Below are 25,889 nucleotides of genomic sequence, written 5' to 3'. Positions count from 1 at the left end.
CAGGCTCCAAACTCTGAGCTGTCAGCACAGAGCCCGATGCAGGGCTTGAACCCACGAACCATGAGATCATGACCGGAGCTGAAGTCGGCCGCTCCACCAGCTGAGCCCCCAGGCGCCCCACCATAGCTTGCTTTAGAGTCTTGAATACAGAGCTGATGGAGTACCTTTCATTTTCATTCTGGTTCTAGCTCTTTCCCCAGTCCTCTGGGTCAGAACCTCACTCATGTGTCAGAGTCCCATGGACAGCGACGAAACTCTCAGACGATATGAACTCTTCATATCGAGTTGGCAGACTGCCGAGCTGTCCCCACGGGTGACTCGCTGACTCCTCTGTAAGTGCTCAGTAGTGAGGGGCCCGGCGTAGCCATGCAGGCTGCTGTACCACCAAGTGTGCAGCATGGGCTGCGCGTTTTAAATGGGGAGAGAACGGAAGCCGTGCTGTGGAACTGAGGATTCTGGCCCCTGGTGGAATCCCCTCCACCACGAGATGGATTTCGGGCTTCCTGGGGCACCACTTAAAACCAGCCTGTTGAGGGGCGCCTGGNTCTAGAAAAAAAAAAAAAAAAAAAAAAACAAAAAAAACCCAGCCTGTTGATTGGGCCGGCGTGGGAGAGTAGTGTCACCTGGAACACACCCTCGGGTTCTCCCCGGGGTGACTGTCCAGGGCCTGGAGTCGTCGTCTCCTGGAGGCTCAGCTGCTGCAGCTCTTTGTCATTATTTTGCCCTTGCGAGTTCCTTGATGTATGAGCCAAACTGTTTTCCTGCAAACAAAACTGGACACAAAGCACGTGGGGCCCTTGGAGGCTCTGCTTGGAGTTCGGATTCTTACTCTTCATCTTCATTTTGGAGGCTGGCAAAATGTCGTTGTTGTCATTGTCGTTTCTGACAAGTGCCCGAGGAGGAGGAGGGGGTCCCCTTACGGCGTGTTTCATTTTTCACGAGGAGTGCTTTTTCACGCTTCCCCGGTGCCGTGGCTCTGACGCTAATTAGCAAGAAGAGGTTTGCTCTGCACGGGAGCACTTGCGTGCACTGCGTTTCGTTCTGGTGTGCGAGAGGGGCGCTGCTGCTGCTGCTGCTGTTCCCCGTACACTTTCGTTGTTTTCATCTTGGTTGAGCTTAAATGTTCATTTAACCACAGCTCGTCTTAAGCTAGGCGACCTTTTTCTTTTTCTTTGTTTTTCTTCTGCTGAAATTCAGATGTTTTCCTTAACTTCCAACAGTTGGGAAGCAGGCATGATGACAGCAGTTGCAGGTAAGGGCATGACAGGAACAAAGAGCGTTGTGCTGCCTCCTGCTTCTGGGCATCGAGCTTTTGATGGTTTTTACTGTTGATCCCTGTGGCATCTGTGCGTCTGGACTACTGGACACTATGGGATGGGAATCTTCTGGATTAAAATACTAAAAGGACTGCTAATAGTTTTCAGGTGAGTTTTTTTTTTTAATGTTTATTCTTGATAGAGAGAAACTGAGTGTGAACAGGGGAGGGGCAGAGAGAGAGGGAGACACAAAATCTGAAGCAGGCTCCAGGCTCCGAGCTGTCAACAGAGTTCAACATGGGGCTCAAACCCATGAACCATGAGATCATGACCCGAGCTGAAGTTGGACGTTAACCAACAGAGCCACCCTGGTGCCCCTCAGCTGAGTTTTAAAGTTTATTTTTAAACGGTTTGAATGACATAAGTTTATTGTAATCTTCCTTCACGTTTCTCATTTTAAAGATAGTTTTATGTAAGATTTGGAGAATGGCTGCAAAGAATGGTTTTTAGGCAAGCTGTGTAATTTTCATTTAATGTGTCGTAGTTTTGATTTAGCCTTTATTTTTGGTTGAGTGCTAGACATGTTTTTCTGTGTGGTATTTTGTGATACAATGATTGATACAAGGGTTATTGGCTGTCCTGTGTAGGACTCCCATGCCTGCATTTGAAAGTTTCTACATACTCCTTTTAAAACATATCTATAATTGAGGATTGATTGAAACTGAAAAATGGATTTTAAAATGCGGGAACAATTTTTGAGGACAGTAACAGTATTGTGAACGAATCAAAATGCAGCATTACACCTGCTACCTGCGCAAATGTTCAAGTTACATAAATTACCTCTAAATTCCTCCATGCCCTTGAAAACATAGGTAAAAGACTTAAATCATGCCTACTGTACCTTAGTGGTGGGTGGTATATGTAGAGGGCAGGCGGATAGTGAGAGAATGTGTTGGTCTGATCTAATGTAAGACAGTTAACCAAGAATGGCCAAATGTTTAGCTTCTAAAACACCTTTGCTCTTTACATTAAGCAATTATGCCGAGCTTTGTTACTATTAAAAAAAAAAACTTGGTTATGTCTCCAACCCTTTGGGGTATGTAACCAAAGCTCTTTTCCTTTTCTTCCTATTCTCTCCCTTATATTTGATTTAAAATAATTTAAAAGTTTAAGAGAAAATTGTAAGAAGAAAGTAAGGAGGCACTATATTGACCAACAATGCAAAGTGAAAGTTCTAGACTTGCTAGATGTAATCAGGTGCTTCTGGAGAAAGAGAAATGTCATTCAGAATTTCAGTAAATCTCTTCGGCAAAGTTTCATCACTCCTTTTCTTATCTTTTCTGTCAAATACCACTTTGTATTGCTTAGAAAATAGTTAGCAGGAGGAAGATTTAGTGTTTTTCATACTAGAATACTTGGGTTATATTTACATTCTATGGTAACTCTTATTTTTAAAAATGTTTAGACGTTTTTATTTATTTTTGAGAGACAGGGACAGAGCACAAGCAGGGGAGGGGCAGAGAGAGAGGGAAATACAGAATCTGAAGCAGGTTCCAGGCTCTTAGCGGTCAGCAAAGAGCCCGATGTAGGGCTCGAACTCACGAACCGTGAGATCATGACCTGAGCCAAAGTCAGAAGCTTAACCGCCTGAGCCACCCAGGTGCCCCTAAATTCTGTTCTAACTGTTAATCCATGTGTGTGAGTTTCCTTCAGTAATGAGGTGAAGAGTGTTGGCAGTCACTGTGCTGGGCAGCCGTGTGGTTTCTGTGTCGTGGGGATGCGGGAAGTGCGGTCTGAGCAGCTGTCATCGCAGCGCCTGTGTCCCACGCTCCCTGTTCTGCCACAGTGATTGACTGTTGCGGTGTCTTCTCTTTTTCCTGGAATACTAGTACAGGGACCCAGGGGAGCAGCTGCCAGTGCCACGCCTTCTCCGCACGGCCGTCATTGCCAAGACAGGCACTGTTGCTCAGACCCCAGGGCCCTGGTGGCGTGAAGTCCTGGGACAGTTATGATCCTTTGACGGGAATCCCAGAAAGACCAGCACAGATAGTCAACCGCATAATTTTTGTACCTGCTTCTAAGGAATTCAGAACACTTTCTGTTCATATCGTTCATCTTTGTCTGCCTGTGACAGAGGTGAAGGAAGCACAGGGCTACTTTAAGGACAAAAGAAGGAGGAAATGGATGTCAGGGCAACAGCATTTTCTCCTCAATTAAGAACCTCGTCAGTTTTAGATGTTCACTGTAGCTCACTCGGGTGGGCGTTCACATTGCACTGCAAGAGTGGGTGATTTATTAGCGTATAGTCGTGTTATCCTGTATGACAGATTCATCCGTTTCTTGCCTTGGAACCTGTATTTCTGTGGTGGTTTAACGTTCACCCAGAGTCAGTGAGAGGCACCATGGTCAGTGACAGAGCGATGGTTTCCTGTTGGCTTGTGCGGGAATTTTAGTAAACTCTTCTCTCCTCTTTCGGTGTTGGGGCTTCAGGGGGGAGACCGAGCTGACTCACCGTGGCGTTGGGCTGCTGGCCCTGGGTTCCGTATGCCCAGGGCACGCCATTCAGTTCGCTGCTGCTTATGTTCCTCCTGGTGTGAGACTTCCAGTCACTGGTCGGACTCCCACCTTATAAAGGGAAGAACTGGGATAGATCGATGCATCTTTCACCTTTTTGATTTCAGGGACTAGGTAGTCCAGGGGAAGATATTCCAATTTTTATTTTTGCCAATGAGGTAAGTTCAAAAGAAGTACTCAGTCATCGTCTCCCACCAACACGGTCCTTGTCTCCTTGGTTTTGTTGTCTTCTAGAGAGTTCATAAAACAAAGGGCATTTGAACCTCAAAAAAGTAGCAGAGCTGTAATCTCAGACTGTCAGCCCTCAGAGATGAATTAAATTCAGCTTTATAAGGAGTTCACCGTATGTCTTTTTTAAAAGAAATTCACCAGGGCACCTGGGTGCCTCAGTCGGTTGAACGTCGAACTTCCTCTCAGGTCGTGATCTCATCATTTGTGAGTTTGAGTCCCACATCAGGCTCACTGCTGTCAGCATAGAGCCCCACTTTGCATCTTCTTCCCCCTCTCTCTGCCCCTCCCCTTTCAAAAATAAACATTAAACAAATAAAAAATAAATAAATTCACCATAGACTGATTGATAAAAGCTTTATTTTCAGACCAGAGTTTGAGAAGCACTGTGCTGCATGATCTTTAGGACTCCTACCGGGGTCCCCATTCCATGGCTTACATGCTCTTGGGTGCAGGCAGAAAAGAGGAGTTTGGTCAACATAAGTGCAGGAAAGTTGCCAGAAATTTCTCTTTCTAAACCACACAGCTGTAGTGTTTACACAGGATTGATTTGATTATCTACACATCAGCTGAAAATCCTTCTCAAAGGGCAAACACATTCAGAGCTGTTGAAGAGCTCTCTAGAATCTTGACCCTGGCTCCAACTCCCGCCCTGATTGGATCTGGCTCACTTAACTTGCTCTGGGTTTCCCAGACCTCAAAGGTAAGTAATTAAAGCTGACTCTTCCAGCATCCAGTGAGCCTAACTGGATCGCCCATTCTTTAGATGACTTCACATTGGTGTTGATCATGGAACCCTCTGCAAGCTATTTAATTCCAGTTCATTTTAACTGGTACTTAAAGTACTTTTACAATCGCCAGGCTTTCATTGGTCCATTTGTAAATCAATTATTATCGTAAAGAAAGACTCTTTTCTCTTTCAGTGCCATTTATAGAGTTTTGTTCAAAAGCAGTAGTAAAACAAAAAACTAACGGAGCAGTTTCCTATATTTGATGTGAATATTTTCTATGCAATAGAGCAACTGTTTTGGTTATTATCAGATATTTGAATTACTGTAAAATGTTCACTCTTGGGCTGATATAGACTCTGATTTCTTCGTACACACTAGCAAAAGGGAAGTGGAATATTATTAGATTGAAATTTTTACTTTCAGAAGAAGCTTAGGTCTTAAAAGAGGAGAAATCCAAATCAGATACCTCTTATTGGTTGAATAATTTAAAAAGAGAGTTTTGATAGTATTTCCATTGCCATGTGGTCGGACAAAGATGGTTGGACAATGGCCTCACTGGGAGAAGCAGGCAGATGACATCTGGGAGGAGGAAGGCAGGTCCATTGGGTCGGAACTGCACATCCCACCCCCTCCCCTTTTCTTCAGTCAGGTTCCCTGCTGGGCTGTTCACTGTCTCACGTCTCACGTTGGCTGTCCTCAGTTATCAGTACCCATGCTGTGGTAGTGTTTAAGCTTGTAGAGTAGCTGGGATTTAGCATGTTTGGTTTGATTTGCAGGTGGCTAGCAGGTGGCTAGCAAGACAGTAGGTGTCGGAGCAGCATGTGAGAGAGATTGTAGAGTGACAAGACATGGAGATTGTCAGAAAGGGAAGGGAGCAGGTGACCCGATTCATACTTTAAAAAGATGACTGTGGAGATGTGTGGACAGTAGACTGGAGCAAGTCCAGCGAGGAGGCTCTCGGACAAGGAGTCTTACGTGAGATCGGTGATGGTGGGCAGCTGAGGAAGACTGGGTGAGTTTAGAATACATTTTGAGAAATATGTTGATGGATTCCAGGAGGGGTGTAGAGGAAAGAGAGGAATCGAGGGGCATTCTTAGGTTTTTGTTCTGAACAACTGTGTAGGTGTGATACTCCTCACTTAGCTGGGGAGGACTTGGAGAATCCTAGGATTTGAAGAGAAAACCAAAAGTTCAATTTTGGATATGTTAAGTTTAAGATCCATAAAGGGAGACCTGAGGGGCATAAGCAATACTTGAAGAGTTAATGGCTGTGAATTTTCCAAGCCTGATGAAAGACATCACAGATTCAAGGGACTCCACACATTCCAAAGACTCCTCCTTTTGACAGAGTAACAGTAAAACTGACAGGTCACTTTATGAAAGAATCAATAAAGTCCAGAAGATGATACACTTATGTGCTTAAAAAACTAAAGGAAAATAACTGCTGACTTAAAATTCTAGATCTAGTGAAAACATCCTCCAAAGACAAAATAAAGACATTTTGGGGCAAATGAAAACAACAAAAAAAGTGCAGTGGCCAGCAGACCAAAATGGAAGTACGGAGATATAGGAAGGAACAATATATTTCAATAACACACCTTTGAGATTCTTGAATATGCCATGAAGGAGTATTTACTCTCTTCAGAGCCTTTAAGCACATCCTGTTTTCTCCGCCTGATGTCTTTCACACCTTTGTTAACCCACTCTGTTCATTTAGATAGAGTCACAAAGGGCCCTTCTCTGATACCCTGTCTAGTTTACAGCTAAGTTAAGTCCTCCTGTAAAGGGTATCATGAGTATCCAAATGCTGATTATTGGAGTGCTCTACCATGTTCAGTAGGGAAATTATCATCATAACATAAAAATATTTGTGAACTGATAACATTTAAATTAGTTCACACTTAAACCTCTTGCCTGAACACTGGCATTGATCCTCATCTTATAGTGACCTCTCATTGATAGTTGGATGTTTACAACCATGCACAGCCAGTTGGCTACAAAGTAGAATCATACATGTCACCATCTATTCATTCACCATTCTGAATTTTATGAATCTGATGATAGTGATGTTGAATTACAGACCATATGTAATGGTATTGACCAGTCACTGTCCAGTAGAGTTATATGAGGTCATAAGTGAGGAGGGTAGAATGGTCGGTGAATGACCTTTAATTGATGATAATGTGGACATCATGGAGCTAAAAAAAGACTCTAAGAAAATTATTTTTATAAAAGCACTTTCTTTGTTGTCAACCTGTAGAAGTTCAGAATGAAAATAGGGTTTTTGTATTATGTTGTTATATGATATTTTGGGGGAATTATGATGTCGGTCTAATCAACACTTGACTCCTGTTTTTGTTTTAAGAACTTCATTCCTAAATATTAGATGAAATAAACTTATTTTTATTTTCCTTATCATTTTTAAGATAAGTCATTTAATTTGTGTTGCATAATAAGTCATATAAAACATAATGGCTTAAAACAAAGGAATCATTTATTATGTCTTACCATGTCTGTTAGGAATTCAAGTAGGGCTTGGCCAGGTAGGTCTTTTTTGGGTCTTTTAGATGGTGGCAAACATATATTCTCTGAGGCTGCAATCCTCTGTAGCCATGACTAGGCTGGAATGGCTCATTTGTGTGAGTGGCCGTTTATCTGAGGCCTCAGTTGCTCCCCACGTGGGCCTTTTTTTATGGGGGTGCTTTAATGTCTTCATGACATGGTATCCAGCCCCCTCAAGAGCAAGTGTCCCAAGAGGCCAAGGTGGCAGTTACAGTGCCTTTATGACCTAACATCAGAAGTCCCATATGGTGACTTCCACTGATTGTTAGTCACACAGGCCACCTCTGTGGGATGGAAAGATACAAGGACAGGAATACCAGGAGTCATGGATCATTGTAGGCTTTTGGGAGGTTTGGAAAACACAGAATCATCCTTTTTTTTTTTTTTAAAAACAATTTGCTATGAAAACTTTGTTTTATGGATTCACTCTGAGGGCCCTTGGTTTAGTATCAATGATCCTAAGATAAGTAAGGTCTCCCACACTCTCCTTTTGTAGAAGTTAATTCACATGTATTTATGAGGTTGTTTTATTGTGTCCGCCCTCAAGACAATGTTTTATGAAGGAAGGATTCAGTGTACCCCCACCAAGCAGCACACTAGGACAATACCTAGCACATATAATAGGTGCTCAGTAAAAATGTGTTAAATAAATGAATGAATCCAGTTGAGCTTATTCATTCTTTGTTGGAGAAATTCCAACTACTTAGATTAAATAGGTTTAGTTTTCTTTTCTTTTTTTATTATCCAGGGTATACCCTTAATTGCTCCTTTACTATGCCTATGTGTTGAGTTTCTGTATTCATGGTACCATTTAACTTTTGAAGGATTAACTTAGTCTTAGTCTGTACTACTATGGAAGGAAAATACACACCACAGGTAAATATTTGCTATTGGATTTATATGGATTTAGCATAATTCCCTTCAGCTGAATTATGTAATTGATCACTTGGTGTCACTCAAGAATATTGATGATCATTTCAACAATTTGGGATTAGTAAGACAGAGAAAGCTGTATCTTTAAATGAAAAAAAATGTGTCTATTCATTGAGGCTAAGAATATATCAGGAAAGATGTACAGCAGTTTTTAAAGGGATTATTTTGTAGGTTTGCTTATTGCAATGTTCTAGAATGTTTTATTCATCACTTGTTTTGCCTACTAAAACCTATTTAAAATGTTTTTTAATTTAAAAATTGATGAGACTTGGATAGGTGGCAGAATGCCAGGAAGGCCCCAATTCCTACAGCTGCCTGCGTACTGTTACTCTGAGATGCTGTTATTGAACCGTTTTAGCTAACAGCTGAAACATGACTCTCTCTCAGGATTTTCGCACTTCTAATCTTTTGCGCCATCTCCGCCTTCCTTCAGAAGTAAGGAGCCTAATTCTGATCAGGGTCTGTGTTTCCCCGTAGATGATACATTTTGAAGCAAAGAGGCTATGTCTGCCCTTCATGAGTTGCCCTCACACGCTTGCATAAGAACTTCTAGCTAGGAGTAGTTAAATAATGAGGTTTGGATTAGCCCACATCAATATGGAAGCCTAAAGGGGGGGTGGGATCGACTGTGACATCATCTAGAAATTACAGCTGGGTTTCCGTGTGGACATCTTGGGTTTGCCCACCTCCAGATCCTCTGGCCGTCCTGGGGATGGCTGCACCAGTTCCCAGCCTGCCTCCCAACACACTGTCCAGATGAGAGGGGAGCTGCTTCTTCGAGGTACCACACGATCAAGGGAAGTCTTTTTCAGAAATCCCCTGGAAGGCGCTCTGTGTGGGTCTGTGGTCTGGGTTGAGTCCTAGGCTCATTCCTGAACTCATCTTTGGTGATAGGAATGAGGTTACCTTTGGATCAGTCAGGCCCATGCGTGGGGCTAGGAGTGGGGCCAGGGATGCATTGGAGGAGAGACAAAGACCTGAACAAAATCAGAATTCTGTTAGGAAGGACGTAATACATGCTGGGTGGATGACCAAAATAGTGTCCCATATACTTCCTGTTATGTCCCTGGAACAATGCCTGGCATGTAATAGGTTCTCAATAAATATTTATCAAATGAATTTGCTCTTTTATCTTCTGTGTTTGCTTTTTAAAATTAATTAATCTCACATTAATTATTTAGTGAAATATAGTTGATACATATATTTGCTTTTGTTTCCTGGGTGATAAACATTCATACATAATTTTTTAAAAGTTGTCTTACTTTTAAATGCTATTTTTAGGGATGCCTGGGTGGCTCAGTTGGTTAAGTGTCTGACTTTGGCTCAGGTCATGATCTTGCAGTTCGTGGATTTGAGCCCTGCATCGGACTCTGTGTTAACAGCTCAGAGCTGTTTTATTTTGGATTCTGTGTCTCCCTCTCTCTCTCTCTGTGTCTCTCCCCTACTTGTTCTCTCTCTCTCTCCCCCTAAAAATAAATAAACTTAAAAAAATAAAAATAAATAAATGCTATTTAAAAATACTTTTTTAGGGGCACCTGGGTGGCTTAGTCGGTTAAGTGTCCGACTTTCGCTTAGGTCATGGTCTCGCGGTTTGTGGGTTCGAGCCCCGCGTCGGGCTCTGTGCTGACTGCCAGCTCAGAGCCTGGAGCCTGTTTCAGTCTGTGACTCCCTCTCTCTCTGACCCTCCCCTGCTCACACTGTCTCTCTCTCTGTCTCTCCTAGAAATAAATAAAAATATAAAAAAAATAAATACAACACTTTTTTAAATAGCCTGTTGCTATTTCATAATCAATAGAATTATTAAAAATAATTTACAATAGAACAATTTGATAGGTATGTGTTTACATAATTTTGCCAGCATATTCTAGTGTAAGGGCTCATTTTTAGTAAGACTAAGAAAGGCAGATCTGATCCATTATTTACAATTTGTAAGCAAGTGGAAGTATAACAGAGAATGTCATATTATAATGATGGCATATGGTAGGAACCGTAAAATCTCACATTACTTGTTGACACTTGCTCAGTTAAAAGAAGTGAATTTACTGTGAGATTACTATAAATCCTGTAACTAATGTAGTGCTGGTGTTGTTTGGTAAATGAATCTGTAAGAAGATACACAGAAGCTTCCCCACTGATACGTAGTATATGGTGTATGTATATTTTATTTCCTGATGTCATAAACTATAATTAAATTCTTATGTTGTTGATGCCATTGTGGGTTTACTTAAAATAAATTTCATATCCATGTAGCAGATTCGTTGGTTGATTGTCTACACTGGTGCTTATTGTCTGGTAGGCAGCGTGGGCCTCAAAGATGCTGGCTCCTTTGTTTGACCACATCTCAAAATGTGTTTCCTTTGCATTTGGAAATGAAGTTACTGATCTCCGAAGTATAGACTTGGCCTCTGTGTTTTCTCTAGTTATGGCACAAGATTTGCACTTGATCCTTTGAGTAATGACTGGTGGATTAAGGTACATGCTTTGTGGCTCTGAAAGACTTTAATTGATGTATGTGAGGATCGAACTTATTATTTGGTGGCCTTTAGCACAGTGGCTCAGAATGCTTTCAAACATTAAGGTTGTGGTTTAAAAAATACTGTATCTTCTTGACATGTCTGTAAGTGGAGAGGAAAACTCAGGTGGAATGGCCTTTTCCCCAGGTCACTTCTAGAACCAGCAGGGAATAAAGTTTAATTACTATTTAAAACCTACTTTTCTTCTCCCTCACTTTCATGCTCCTCTGTGTTATTAATCCCATCTAGGAAGTTCAAATTTTAGAACCTGAATGTAGAGTCATACGTAGTGTTAAAGGGTCTGTGGAATACCATTTTATCTCTTAGAATGTATGTTTCATTGGTTTCCATTAGACTTCTCCTGGACCATTATATCCTGTACTAGTGATATGAAACCTTGATGTTGAAAACTTGACCTGGGGGCTCCCCTTATTTGAATATATTTTTGAAATGTCATTGCTGTAAGTTTGAGGGAGTATCTCTTAGACAGGCTCTATGGCCATGTGTGCTTTAAGAGTAGGTTTTTAATTATCTTCGTTAAATAATAAAGTCCCTTGATGGTCTATCAGAGGTTGAAACTTGGAGTGAGAACTCTGTAAAGTGAAGTGAAAGAATTTCCTTTGAGTGGTGAGTACCCCCTGGACATTGACAGTAAGGATGTATCTAAGCACCATTGACATTGTGATGTGGTTTTCAGGGTCAGTGCTCAAAAACCCATGAGAGAAGGACAGAGAAGGTAGAGGTGGATGAATCGATTTAGGTCAGGGAAGCAAGGTGGCAAGAAGATGAAGGCATTTGTACTGGTAAATAAAATAAAAATAAAAATAAGTAAATGCTATTCTATCTGATGTGATAGATCATGGGGTTGAGGTAGAGAAGTGAAGCCAGGAAGGCTACGACTTATTGAAAGAAGACAGAGATTCAGCTACTGAAAGACTCCACCATTTTCATCAAACACTTAGGCATCTTTTGCTGAAATTTTATTTCACCAGCATTTGGTCTTAACATTTTTGTTCAACACATTTTGGTTAATAATATGATTTAAGGGAGAAGTCTGTATTCATTGTGTTTAATTCAGACCAACTGAAAAATATGAAAAAAGCATTTACTGTTGGTGAAATGGAGCTCTCATTTCCCTCCTGTCTGATTGTTATTGTTTCCTACTTGCATTTTACTCCAGGCTAATGAGAAAATACAAAACATATTTTATCAAGATCAGATTAAATCTAGCAGGGTTGATCCTTGAATATTTATGAAACAGAGCAGTAAATGAATAAAGTAAAACATCAATAAAGGTTGTTGTTCTATTTTGGATTTTGTGAAATGGACATTCATGCTAACAACTCAGATGGTAACACTGTATTTATTCACCAAAAAGCAAAGGTTAGAAGCAAAAGGAAAATCAAATATTGAAGGTCCATGTATTTTATAATAGGAAAAAATAAACTTGAATGTAACATGCATATTTTGGAAAATTTGGGAAAGTATATAAAAGGGGAAAGAAAAACTAGTTGCCATTGATTATACTACTGAGCAATAACCACAGATTATGTTTTGAGTATGTTATTCCAGATTTTGGTTTTCTGTGTCTAGGTTTTTTCTGTTTATTATGGGGAAAATTTTTAGTAAGTTTCAGCCATTTATATTACTTGAAAAGATGAGGTGGACAGTTGAAGGAGAGAAAGATGATAATTTCACATGGTTAATAGTACAGTATGGTCTATTGTTGAGAAAAATCTTATGAAAAAGGTTGAGTTCTAGAATAGATTGTAGTTACATATTTGTTTTTAGAATTAAATATTTTTGAAAGAACAAACCTGTAGATGGAGTACTTTTGGAAATGGAAAGGATCTAGAATAGTCAAGGTGATTTTGAAAAAGAGTATAATTTGAGGACTTCTACTACCAAATTTGGTATTGGCTTAAGGATGGACATAAAAATCAATAGAATAGAGTAAAAAGTTCAAAGATAAACCACTACATTTGTGGTCAATTGATTTTTGAAAAAGGGGCCAGAGTATTTCAAACAGGGAAGGATAATGTTTTTAACAAACATTGCTGGAATGGTTGGATATCCATATGCAAAGTGGTGAACTTACTTCTTGCTAAACACAAAAATGATCTCAGAGTGAATCATGGACCTCAGTGTAAGAGTTAAAACTGTAAAATTCCTAGAAATTTGCTTTTTGTGTGTGACCTTGTACTAGAAAACATTTCTTAGATATGACATTCAAAAGCATGACCCATCAAAGAAAACATTAATATATTAGACTTCACTAAAATTAAAACTTAGGCTTTTTCATTTTTTTTTTATGTTGGTTTTTGAGAGAGGTGGGGGGGGAAGGGCAGAGAGAGAGGAAGAGACAGAATCTGAAGCAGGCTTCAGGCTCTGAGCTGTCAGCACAGAGCCTTTCTCAGGGCTTGAACTCACGAACCAAGAGATCATGACCTGAGCCAAAGCCTGACACTTAATTGACTGAGCCACCCAGGCAACCCCCCCAAAACTTTTACGTTTCAAGAGATAGCATTAGAAAATGAAAAGACAAGCTCCAGTCTAGGAGATTTCTAAACCACATATCAAAAAGTGGACAACATCTAGAATATATAAAGAACTCTCAAAACTCAACACATAATCCAACTTGAAAATGGGCAAAGGACAGGGACATGAACAGAGTATATAGATGTTTTATTGAAGAGGACATCTGGATGGCAAATAAGCATGTGAAAAGATGTTCAGATCCTTAGCCATCAAGGAAGTGCACATTAAAACCGCAGTGAGATACCTCCCCACACCTATCAGAATGGCTAAAATAAAAACAGTTAACAATACCAGAAGCTTCTGAGAATGTACAAAAGCTGGATCAGCGATATACTCCTGGTGGGAAGGTAAAATGGTGTAGCCACTCCAGAACTCAGTGCAGTTTCCTGGAAAACAGCCTGGGTTCGCCACACAGCTCAGCAATTGCGCTGTAGGATATTGACCCCAGAGAAACGAAATCTTACCTTCACACATAAACCTGTACACAGGTGTTCATAGCAGCTTTATTCAAAAGAGCAAACAAGTGAAAACCACCCACACGTCCTTTGTGGGTGAGTGGTGTAGTAATAGGGTCACACCATGGAATATGGTAGAGCAACGGAAAGGAACAAACTATCAGTACATGCAGCAACTTAGGTGGATTTCCAATGGTGAAATATTCCATTAATACAACATTCTTAAAGTAATAAAAGTATGGAGACGGAGAATGGATTGGTGGCTGCCAGGGGATCGGAATGTGGGGGACTGTGGCTCTACAGAGGTGACACAGAGGAGCCTGTAGGGATCAGATGGTTCTGTATCTTGATTGTGGTGATGGTTACATGAACCTAGACATGTTATAAAATTGCATTGGAAAGGTACTTACTATTTCCCGTCACCCAAGAAAAGCAAGTCAAAATTACTCATTAGGACTTCATATCCATTAGGATGGCTATTATAAAAAAAACAAAACAAAACAAAACAGGAGATAAGTGTTGGCCAGCATGTGGAGGAATCAGAACCCTTGGCATTGCTGGTGGGAATGTAACATGGTACAGCCGTATGGAAAACAGTAGGGAGGCTCCTCAAAACATTAAAAAGTAGATTTACCTTAGGATCTGGCAATCCCACTTTAGGGTATACTCCAAAAGAATTGAAAGCAGGGGCTCAAACAGCTACTTGTTCACCCATGTTAATAACAGTTATTCACAGGAGGCAAAAGGTGGAAACCATCCAAATGTCTATTGACAGATTGATGGATAAACAGATGTGCTATATAGATATGTATGCAATGGAATATTAAATATTAAAAAGGCAGGAAACCCTGACACATGCTACAACATTGCTGAACATGGCTGAACCTTGAAGACAGTATGTCAAGTGAAATCAGCCAGATAGAAGGACAATATTGTATGATTTTCACTTATATGAGGTATTAGAGGAGTCAAATTCCTAGAGTCATAAAATAGATTGGTTGTTGCCAGGTATGGGGAGAAAGGGGGAACGGAAGATATTACCTAATGGGTACAGAGTTTCAGTTTGGGAAGATAAAAAGGCTTCAATAGTGGTGATAGTTGCACACAATGTGAATGTAATTTATGTCACTTAGAAATCATTAAGATGGTAAGTGTTTTGTTAGGTGTGTTTCACCATAATTAAAAAATGCACAGACACACCACACACACACACACACACACACACACACAGAGAAATGAATGCATTTAAAACTGGTTAAATCTGAATAAATTCTGTAGGTTGTATCAGTGTCTGTTTTCTGGTTTGATATTCTACTGTAGTTGGGGCAAACTGGGTGAAGAATACATGGAACCTGTCTGTATTTTTTTTTTTGCTACTTCCTGTAAATCTATAATTATTTCACAATAAAAAGTTTAAAGACAACCCACTGATCTTCCTGGTGTACAGGAAATACACAAAACCTGTAATTGTTGGGAAATATGCCGTTTTGTTAGATTCTGTCCCCATATATATAGTAATTAAAATTCTAAGGTCTAGTAGAATTTTCTATTGTACCTTTTGCTTTTTTAGGTAAGGGTTTGCTTGGAATGACTACACCGATTTATCATCAGTGATTGAATTTTGACTTTAGTCATTATATTTTCTTGAGAATTCTTTGCTTTCCCTGTGATAGATTTCCTTTTTTTTTTTTTAAAGTAATCTCTGTGACCAACGTGGGTCACAAACTCATGACCCCAAGATTGAGAGTTGCATGTTCTGCCTACTGAGCCAACGAGATGTCTCTAAGTCATTATGCTTTTTAAATGAATAAATGAATGGATAAATTTATATATAGTAGGATTTACTTTAACAGTTTTGATTAGGTGTTTTAATAAAAGCATCATTCATATTTTGCTTTTTATCTTGTTTTGCAGTGGTTCTGTAGATAGATATAGATATGTCATCTGGTAAGCATTAGTCAGAAAACTTGGTGAGATACAGACTTTTGTGTTCAACTGGATTGAAAAATCTTCTTGGCAACTGAATGATGCCATGAGGCTGACAAGGAGAACATTCATAGTATTTACTTCTGTGGATAAAGGAGAGAACAAGAAGCTAACACTGACTGTCAACATTTGCTGAAGCCTCTGCTCCAATTACTGTGCCAGAGAGTCTTATATCTGCCCTATTTATAGGGGTTAAGTGTCCTCCAAAAGAAGAAATTGAGGCTCAGGAACATTTAGTGGTTTCCCAAGGTTAGACAGCTGAGGAATGCCTGAACTGGGATTTGGACTTGCTTGGGAGAGGCAACAGAGTGTGGACCATGAGCAGGCTTTGGGTCAATTAGGAATATGAAAGTCTTAACCATCTTGACTCTTCTTTGGCTGTGGATGGCCCTGATTTATCAACATGAAATATGTACATAACATACTTGCATGGATCAGTCTTGAAGATGAATAGTAAATACTGTATTTCAGAATAGATAAAATTTGTTTATTTGATATACATTCAATAAATAGTTTTTGAGTCCTTAATTGGTCCCGGGCTATATTTTGGACAGTGGGGATATAGCAGCAGATAAACCAGACCAAAATCAAGGAAAATAAGTAAACCATATGTATAAGTAAACTATACATAGATAGCAGTAAGGGTTATGAAAACACATCTAGAAGGGAAGGGTGATCCGATGTGGTGGGACAGGTTTATATTTTGAATAAAGTCATTAGGGAGAGCCTCACAGAGTCACCTGAACGTGACAAAGAGTGAGGCTAGCATATATGGTGAGGAAGGAAAAAGTATGTGAAGGTTATGAGTGATACAGAGCAGTTTTTAGGACTTGAGATGAATGATCACCATGGGCTAGACAGGTTAGGAGTAAGTTACTTGGGTGAAGAACTGGCATTTCCCTTGACTTTGAAGTTTGTGCAGGGTGTGGCAGGTTAGAGACCCAGGAAGCTAGTCTGGCAGGGTCAAAGGTACAGAAGTTACAATTCAAGGGTTTGAGTGGGAGGTCAGTGAGTTGAGGAAGATGCTGGGTTCCTGTTAGGGAGTTTGGCTTTCTTGTCATAAATAATAAACCATGACTGAAGGGATTTGATTTAGGTAGTTGACCTGGTTGAATTACACCTTGGGACATTTAATCATTCCCATTAGGTGTTCTAGAAGTAGGCCTTTTTGTTGTTCTATTTATTTTTATTTTCTTATTTTTTATTTAAAAACATTTTTTAGTGTTTATTTTTGAGAGAGAGAGAGAGAGAGAGAGAGAGAGAGAGGCAGAGCATGAGTGGGAGAGGAGCAGAGAGAGGGAGACAGAATCTGAAGCAGGCTCCAGGCTCTGAGCTGTCAGCACAGAGCCCCACGCGGGGCTCGAACTCACAAACTGGCGAGATCATGACCTGAGCCAAAGTCGGTGCTCAACCAGCTGAGCCCCCCAGGCGCCCCGTGTTGTTTGAACTGTGCTTATTCTCTGGGTTGCCTCCTCATGATTGACTACATTCTTCCTGGTGCACTTGCCCCTTTGGGCCCCTTGGACACTACTAATTCCTGATTTGCTTCCAGTCCCTCTGGCCACAGCTCTTTTCTGATTTACTCAGGAAATGTTTATTGAGAGCCTGCTGTGTGGAAGACCTCACGCCGGACGTGGAGGACAAGGCCAGGATTGGGGAGTAGGCGTGAAATAAATAATTACACACCACAGCATTAGTTCACTTTTGTTACGTCCTGTGAGGGACAATTACAGAGCGCTGAGGAAGGGGTTTGGGGCCAGCTGCCTGAGACCTGAGCAATGTGGGGTAAAAGGAAGGGGGAGCATTCTGGACCAACGGCACGTGTGCTGAGGCCGAATGATGGCGATGAGTTTCACGCACCAGGAGAGAAAGCAGTGTTTGGTGTAACCGCAGAGAGATGAGGGAAGATTCTCTGAGGTCTGTCCTTGACCTCCTGTCTCACACCGATCCCTCTCAGGTCTTTCATCTGGGCACTTATTTCCACCTCTTCCTTTCATCATCACCTCCAGACTTCCTCACCAGGTAGCTCTACCATATGCTCAAGGCGTGGCTAATTTAGCACGTCCCAAACTCCGTGAAGTGTCTGCTCAGGGACAGCATATATGCTTGGGGATCTGCTGATCTTCATGTTTTTCTCCTTGTCCTACACACCTTTCCACCCTCTCTTTCCTATCAAAACACAGCACATGTGTCCTCTTCTGCAAAACCTTCCCTGCCCATTCATCCTTACCCCCATCTTCTGTGACAGAACGAATTAATCCTGTGACCCTCCAGAACACTGTCCATTCCTCTGTTAACATTGTTGGTTTGTACTATTGACCATTGCATGTTTGCGCTCTGAGTGGACTGAGTCTTTGTAGAGCTTAATTCCCTAGTGCCTTGCATGGTATGTGCACTTATAGTCGTACTAAATAACTTTTATGAGCAGAGCAAAAATAGATATTGAAACACTGATGAAAATGCTCTAAATAGGACAATGAAAGTGGAAAGGCAAGAGTCGTGTCTGATACAGAATGAGAGCGTGTCAAATGAAGAAAACCCATCTATCTGATTTTCCCTTTGGCATCTCAATCAGAGTTGCTGTTGATTGTTATTCTGGTTGGAGGCCCTGCATAGATCTCATGAAATCATGAAATCTGAAAAGCAAGAGATATTTCAAGAGAGAATTGGTCCCTTAAGATACTACCATCAACCTTTGGGTCCCATCCTTTGCTTTTAATATTGCATTGTCAATGTCTAGGGCAAAGGGTAAGGGATAAACCACATTGTTTGAAAAGATTAATTAAAGAAAAAGACCTCTCCCCACCACTACGGAAAAAAGTAATTGATCATGAAGTCTGATACCTGAGAATCCACTTGGGAGTAACTAGTATTTACCAATGGCCCTTCATATAATCCATTTATTTTAATTTCTTTTTAATTCTTTGTGGCGATGTAGGTGACAGGCTCATTGTTCACTTTTCCCAGCTCTTCCCAGGAGGGTGGCTTCTCACATGCTCCCCATTCTGTGACAGGCTTCAGAAAAACCCAGAAAGGATCTCCTGTTGGTGGCATTCCATTCAAGGGGAGGAAAAGTGGCATTTAGGGGTTCACTGGCCTCGCACAGATGATTGAATTGATACATACATTGCCTACCCGGGAGAACTTAGACTCCTTTGCACAGTGGCGTTTCCTGCTCTGTGCTCATGTTGAGCTTGCAGGTACATGGTCATTATTTCTGACTTTCTAATTATAGCTAAGTCATCACAGATTTTGGTGAGCTGCCTAGTTATTAGATAATTACTCTCACTATGTTGTAGGGCATCTGAAGTTGTAACAAAGCTGACGTGTGCAATGAAAGTGGGTGTGTCTTCTTTTCAAGGCATCCATGTTTTTCCTTTTTCCTCAGTTTATGTATGGATTGCAAACACGTGTTAAACACAGAGCAGTGCTTTGTGTGGTGTGCTGGGATTTGTATTTCAAGACAAAGGGTTTTGTTTTGTTTTGTTTGTTTTGCTTTTTGTTCTTTTCTCCTGGAAAGAAGGGTAGCCATGCCGGAGAGACATGGGAAAAACATCACACTCAAAAATGCTCTAATTTATGATTTTAGGTGTTTCCATAACCAGTAGCAAAATGGACCATGGTCCCATCGTCTCAAAGAATAGCAAATGGAAAGTTGGCACAAACACATGAAAATACTCTCTTTAGTGTATGCATGTGTTTTCTGCTCTCAATGGAGTTTGAGCATGGGAAGGCATATGCATTCTGTGTATGGTAGTGGGGGTGGATGAGGTTGGGGTGAGGGGATGCAGGATGATAGGGATGCTCCAGTGATACTCGACTAGGGACTTGGCTAAATTTGTCCACACCTGCATGCCAGGGTGTGTTTCACAGGACTTAGCAAAAACAGTTTCTGTGCAGTGTAGCAATATTTTATTTATTAGACTATAAAGCAGGGTAGTGTCCCTGAACAGTGTCTGTTTTGGCCGTGCACCTTCACTTCCAGTGATTTATACTCTGTAACCACCGAAAGGCCTAAATTATACGAGCTCTAAGTGATTATGTTGTAATTCTAGAAGATGGATTGGAGGGGACCTTACTGATCTATCTAGACCGGTATATTCAGACATCAGTGATGAGACAGTATTTATGATTTTTGTTAAATCTGAGAACTACCTGCACTATTAGTTACTTAATAGCTTTTCTCCAGATTAAATCCTATATTTGGCTTGGCTTCATCCTAAGCATAAATATCTGGATTTGATGATGTTGCTGCCAGGACACTGGAGCCATATTGCCTGGGTTCGAATTCTGAGTCCACCTCTGACTGGTCATAGTGACCCAGGGCAAGATAGAAATCTCTCGGTTTCTCAGCTTCCCAAGTGCAAAATGGGGATAATGATATTATCGCTCTTATAGGGTTTTTATGAAGAGTCAGTGAAAAAAACTAAAGCGTGAAAAGCAATTACAGCAGTACCTTGCACATAAGTGCACACAATGCTAGTTCTCTTTATTATATGTTTTTGTAACAACCATGAAAATGTTTATTAAAAGCATCGCTTTCATGCCAGTTAAGATTAGATCCCATTCTACTAACGGGCTATGTATTTTGCTCTGAGAAGCATTGATCCTGTCATGTAGTCTCATACATGTTTTTGTACTTGATTCTCTCCCTCGTGACCCTGGACTGAAGCCATGGGGGAATCCACCCCGCCTTAGCCAGCCAGGATTGTTCCAACAGCCCGCCCCCACGGGGCCCCCGGGCTCCCTCCCATCTCTTCCAGTTGTCACCCATTGACATCACAAGAGCCACCTCTGACCTCTCTTCTCCATTATAGTCCCTTCCAGAATTGCAGGAAGCCCTCCCATCTCTTGGAGTCTTCTTGTTTTCATCCCTGCGAAGTGTCAGCTTTTCCTCTGAACCGGCCCCAACTTGGTTTGCTGGCCTCACGCTGTCCCGTTACCTGGAAAGGTGCTGTGGGAAAAGAGGTTTGTCCAAGGACACCTGGCACGCGTTTTGCTGGTACTAATTAGTGTTCGTAAATCCTGGGAGCACCTGGAGCCTGGAAGCCTCCAGTGTCTCATCGGATGCCAAAGTTGCAGGTGAAAAGCGGATAGAGCCAAGATTTCCATTAAGAGGCAGACATGTGAGTTTAAAGAAGTCTTGGAAAACTGCACCTGTGGTTGCGTCTGTGAAAGGGAACTGAGAGGCAGGTCAAGTTAGTTTTTATCGTATACTCTTTCATCTCTCAAGTCTTATAGAGTACAGCGTGTTACCTATTAAAAATGCCCGCATGCACATACAGAAGACCAGAATCACAGACTATTGGAGCTGGAAAGTATCTTTAAAATATATATATATATATATATATATGAACTCATATAATAAGAGTTTCTGTAAAGGCTAAGCTCCTGACTAAGGGAATGAAGAGTTACTAGGGGCAGCCCTCTGAAAAACAAAGACAAATGCAAATAACAACAAAAGATCTCCTCTTGCAGGAACCCTCCCTCAGTCATCTGCACATCCCATTTGGTCTGGCGGACTCTTACTTTTTCTCCAAGATCCAGCTCAGGCGTTATTTTCCCTGGAAAACCTTTCTTCGCTGCTAACCCCATCCGCCAAGTTGGAGTCAGGGTCTCCCTCCCTTACTTTTCCTGAGCATTCTGTACAGACTTCCAGCCTTGTGCATCATAGCCTATCATAATCATCTCTTTACCCCTCAAACTCTGTTCCCCAAACTCCTTGAGGGAGAGGCTGTCTCATTAGTATTTGTAGCCCTCTAGGCTAAGGGAACAGCAAGTTCAAGGGCACTGAGGCCTGGCTGAGGTTGTCCTTCAAGAACAACTGCTAATCCTAAAATAATACTTTAATCCAAAATGTATCTTTTATAGCAAAACATACCTAAATTCTACTCTGAGTTCATTCTTTAGTTCATCTCTTTGAGATTACATTTCAAATCATCTGATGTGGATGGGTGAGAAATTCACGGGGTTGGGCATTTTTTCCCTTCCCCACCCACCTCTTTCCCACCATCTCACCTTCCTCTTTTCCTTCTCTCCTTGGTTCTGTAAGAATCTACTATGTGAAAGACATTATCCAGACATTCAGGGACCGAACTGAGGAGCTCAGGGCTGCAGTACAGAGAGCGCGAAAAGCCACAGGAGAATGCTTGCTGGACTCTAGCAGGACTCACAGGGTGGAGAACTTCGGTCTAGAGAAAAGCGGCTTCACGGTGGGGATCCCATTTATTCCACCTGTGGAATTTAGCTGGGTGTTCGGGGTTGTAAAGTAAGTGGGTGAGGGTGGTGGGCATTCCCAGGACAGCAGACAGCGCAGGCACACGTCTGAAGGCAGGGCAGCCTGGAATGTCCCGAGGAACCAACAGCATTCCATGTGGCCCGAGAGGAGAATGAGTAGCAGCGAATTACCTCGGAGGGTGAATCAGTGGGTGGTTATGGAGGGCCTTGAATGCCAGGTGAAAAGCTGGACTTTCTTCTTCAGGCAGTGGGGAGCCACTGCAGGTGTTCAGCCATCGATGTATCAGAGCTATAGTCAGAGTGAAGTGTCCAAACTAGACAAACAAACAAAAAACTAAGTTTGGAAAGCTAGTCAGTAAGTCGGCTGGGCAGAGGTATTTTGTGTTGGAAAGAACAGACAGAAGCAGGAAGGAGGGTATTCCTGGCCGCATGATGCTTCAACATCTTTCAGGATTCTTTGTGTGCCCAGTTCAGCGTAGAATGTGGCACAGGGCAGGTATCGATGGCGGGGGAGGAGGGGCACCAAGACAGCAGTCAGGATGGCAATCCATTCCCAAGACCTAAAGGCAAAGCCTTCAGTCAGCTCACCTGATCTGTGGTTAGAAGAGTCTCATTGCTTCCAGGTGCGGGCTGGATTGTTCTACACGTTTCTGTTGGTTTTGGTACGCCTGGCCACTTTTCTGTGGTTTTCATAACAAGTGATTCTGAAACTCTTTCTGAAATGCAGCAGTCACAGCACCCCCCGAAGCAAAGGGCTTCCCAAGACCCTGGGTGTCGCTGGTTCCCTGGGGGAACTCGGATTTCAGAAGCATCACAGAGAGACTGCAGGAGTATTGAGAGACCCTCCAAATGGCTTTTGAAAACTACAGCTGGCTAAGTGAGAAGACAGGTTAAACAGGCTTTCCATATGAATAGAACATGATTGTAATTATTTATAGCCTCCAGTTGAGGCTTAGTTTCTGCCACGTGCAGATTTGCAAATTTTTATGACTCGAAGAAATACATTGTGGAGCTAGGATCCAGAGAGACAGGATTTTTGCCTTTGCTCGAGACTTAGGATTTTGCACGTACAGCGAGTAAGTCACACTTTGTTTTCCAGTGCTGGGCAAAAGGCACATAGAATAAGATGTTGTTGGGAGCTTTTAGGGCTATATCGCTTGCTTTTTCTAGGGCCATTCTTCACCCTTTAACTTCCGTCTTCAGTACTCTCCTTTCTATGGGCTGAATTGTGTCCCCCATCCATATGTTGAAGCTCTAAGCCACAGTGGGGTGGTATTTGGAGACAAAGCCTTTGGGAGGTACTTAGGTTTAGAGGAGGATGGGGTGCTCAGGATGGGATTAGTGCCCTCATACAGAGGGCACCCGAGAGCTTGCTCTTTCTCCGTGTGCCTCGGGAGGACATAGAGGGAGGCCGTCTGCAAGTCAGGGTGAGAGTTCTTGCTAGAAACCAAATCAGCTGGCCCCTTGGACTTGGACTTCCAGCCTCCAGAATTGTGAGAAAATACCCTTCTGGTGGTTAAGCCACGCTGTCTGTGGGTGTTTTGTCATGGCAGCCTGAGCTGACTAATACAGTCCCACCATAAGCAGGATTTGTAAAAAGCACAGGGGAGGGTTCAAGGTCATGTGGTTAGTGCATAGAAATGCACCATTTCTTTCTGAGGTTATGTCAGTGAGGCAGTTTTGGCATATAAATGCCAGCTAGAGATGGGCTGGGGGTGAAAACTGGGGTCTGTTTGTGTGACAAATCCCAGTAAAAGGGAGGGCAAACTTTGCTCACGAATTAAAGAAAAACGTCCTTGGAGCCTGGGGCACTGTATGCTTTAGGTATGGGTACTCCCAGCCATTTGGGTATTTAACCAGCTTAGCGTACTTAATGAATGTAATGAGCTTAATGTTTAAATACAAAAGTTCTTAGATATACCGTAAAATTGACCAATTGGTTACTTTATGATTATTACCAGTTTCAGAGGCGAGAGTCCTGTAGCAATAAAAGTGCTGAAGATAAAACCATTCAAAACAGCAAAAAGCTCAAGAGGAGTACGAGAGCATTTCAAAGAGGCACAAATCCACCTGTCCGTCATAGTGCACCTAAAAGTCATCCATCCCCAGTGTCCAAAGGCCAGCCTTGCATGTACCAAGTTCTGTGTAGCAAAATGGGTGGAGAGGCAGGGGAGAGAGAAAGCAGCTCATATCTGTGGGTGGAGGTGGTCGCCGCTGTGTTCTGGTACCTGCCAGATATGAAATGCAGCGGGAGTCCCCTGCTGGTGGCTTCAAGGGTCTCTGACGTTGCAGCCCTGTTGGAAGAGAACACAGCATCAGCCTTTCACTGTCCTAGGCTGATAGAGTACTAGGCAGCATTTCATGGGTTTTATCGCACTGTTGTTTTCTTTTTCTAATTTGGGCAATAATGAGCTGTGCTTCTGTTGGTGGTTTAGGACATAGAAAGACCTTTTCAGGGATTCTGTAGTCAAAAGGAAATTATCCATAGGTATTTTCAATTTGAAGCCATACAACTCCCAACAGTAGTTCAAGCCATTAGAGAGTTGCGTTCATTTTTTTAGATTAAATAATGTTAACAGAGAGCATCTAACTACCAGCGGTAGGGAGATTTAGGATGGAACTTACCAAAAACTTGTTTCCTTAAAAAATTTGCTGTGCTTTCCATTAAGGTAAGTGTTAAGTTCTTGAGAAATCGTATCGAAACGGCCAAGCTTCTCTCTCTGCACGTGTCTCTGCTGCAGGTCTCATCCAGGCCGCAGAGAAATGTCAGACCTGTGCTGTCCAGGACACCAGCCACTAGCACACATGTAAACTTAAATTTAACTGATTACAGTTAAATACAACACACAATCCAGCTGCTTAAGTTGCATCCACCACATTTCAAGTGCTCATTAACTATAGTAGCTGGTGTATTGCTCATCACCGCGGTGAGTCCTGATAGTGCTCTGAGAGACTATTTTCTCTGCCCTCACCGAATTTTAGTCTATTTGAGATCCAGGACCAAAATAAATGTGAAAAGGAGATGACAAAAGAAAATTGAATTAACATTTTATCAGCAGTGTCTCAGTATGGTGTATGATTGATTATTGGAGTCATTTATAGGTAGTAAATGACACAAGATACGAGGCGGAGGTGATCGGGGAAGAGTTGTGATTTTTATTGGATGTTAAGTTAACTGGTTAGATTTTGGTGATGGAGTGGGAGGCATCCTATGAGAATGGATCGAAAGTTTTGTGGGGAAGGGGATCAAGGGGTGACACTCTAAGATGTGTTTGAGTCAGGAGCAGTTGTATAATTTGCAGGAATTGGGGCAAGATGAAAATGTGGGGTCTCCTGTTATAAAATTATTGAGAATTTCCAGACGAAGACAGCAGAGCGTTAAGCCAAATGTGGGGCCCTGGAATAGAATGCTTGCCTGTGAAGCTGCCTCTGGTTTGAAGGATGGTGAGTATGCTAAATTGACTAGGTTCTAATGATATCTAAAGATGAGTGTTTTTTTTATACATTTTTAAATGTTGATGTATTTTTGAGAGAGAATGAGAGCAGGAGAGGGACAGAGAGAAAGGGAGACACAGAATCTGAAGCAAGTTTCAGTCTCTGAGTTGTCAGCATAGAGCCTGACGTGGGGCTTGAACTTAACAGTCGTGAGATCATAACCTGAGCCAAGGTCTGATGCATTACCAACTGAGCCACCCAGGTGCCCCAAAGATGAGTATTAAGAGCTATTATAGGAAGCTCTAGCAAAAGTTAAAACTTTTATTTGTTCTTGGGGCTCCTGGGTGGCCCAGTCTTGATTTTGGCTAAGGTCATGGTCTCATGGTTTCGTGGGTTTGAGCCTGCATCAGGCTCTGCGCTGGCAGCACAGAACCTACTTGG

The 25,889-nt window shown here is 41.9% G+C and overlaps 1 long non-coding RNA gene across 1 annotated transcript; it reads right to left on the bottom strand.

The window, feature by feature from the left end:
• Positions 1–4,401: 4,401 nt before the first annotated feature.
• Positions 4,402–7,509, bottom strand: LOC144216144 (uncharacterized). Its single transcript, XR_013330577.1, has 2 exons — positions 7,298–7,509; positions 4,402–5,953 (listed from the first exon to the last, which is right to left on the bottom strand). It is a non-coding gene; the product is annotated as an uncharacterized LOC144216144 (long non-coding RNA).
• Positions 7,510–25,889: the final 18,380 nt, after the last annotated feature.

The sequence above is a fragment of the Crocuta crocuta genome, unplaced genomic scaffold, assembly GCF_008692635.1.
Source record: "Crocuta crocuta isolate KB4526 unplaced genomic scaffold, BGI_CrCroc_1.0 scaffold258, whole genome shotgun sequence".
Lineage (NCBI taxonomy): Eukaryota > Metazoa > Chordata > Mammalia > Carnivora > Hyaenidae > Crocuta > Crocuta crocuta.
Note: the sequence above shows the minus strand (reverse complement) of the source record. Positions and strands in the feature narration are given on the sequence as shown.